The sequence below is a fragment of the Colobus angolensis genome, unplaced genomic scaffold (assembly GCF_000951035.1).
Source record: "Colobus angolensis palliatus isolate OR3802 unplaced genomic scaffold, Cang.pa_1.0 Scaffold47, whole genome shotgun sequence".
In the NCBI taxonomy this organism is placed as follows: domain Eukaryota; kingdom Metazoa; phylum Chordata; class Mammalia; order Primates; family Cercopithecidae; genus Colobus; species Colobus angolensis.
Window position 1 is genome coordinate 1,658,889 of NW_012118154.1, and position 895 is coordinate 1,659,783.

The following is an 895-nucleotide window of genomic DNA, read 5'->3' on the forward strand; positions in this document are numbered from 1 at the left end:
CACACCCACTCACACCCCACTCACATACACTCACACCCACTCACATACACTCGCACTCACTCACATACACCCACACCCACTCACATACACCCACATTCACTTACACCCACTCACATACACCCACACCCACCATACCCATTCACACTTATGGATACCCATTCATGTCCACCAATACACATTCTCACCCACAGCCATCGGTCCTCACCCTTAACTTCTCTTGCTCACCCAGACCCAACCGTCTGTGCAAAACCCAGCTGATGCCCCAAGCTAACCTCCCATCCACTGTTCCCACCTAGGCCATGATATTATATCTATAGCTATAGATAGATAGATAGATTGGCTTTTGCCTACCGTTCCTGGCTTATAACTCCCATAGCTCTTACTACACTCTTTTGCTATATGGTGGGGCACTTTAGGCCTCAGAAAGAGAATCTCTCTCTCAGACCTTCCCCTGTCCTCCTTTCACCAGCCAGGGAGGGCACGGAGGCTCCATGCCCCTTCCCCCAAACAGTGCAGCTCTTCATCTGCATCCTTTGTACAATAAACAAGTATGCATAATTCAGTGTTCCCGGGGTTCTATGAGCTGCTGTAGTAAATTAATCGAACCCAAGGAGGAGGCTGTGGGATCCCAGTTGGTCAGAAGCATAGGTGAAACAACCCAGGGCTTGCAATTGGCATCAGAATTGGGGGAGAGTCTTGGGGACTGAGCCCTAAACCTGTGGGATCTGATGGTGCCTCCAGGTAGATGGTGTCGGAATTGAAGTGGAGGACACCCAGCTGGCGTCCACTACAGAAGCGACTGCTTGCCTGGTGTGTGGGGAAAACCCTACCCCTTTTGTCACGGAAGTTTTCTGGATTGACTGTTGTGCTGTGAGAGCAGAGGAAAAACATTTTG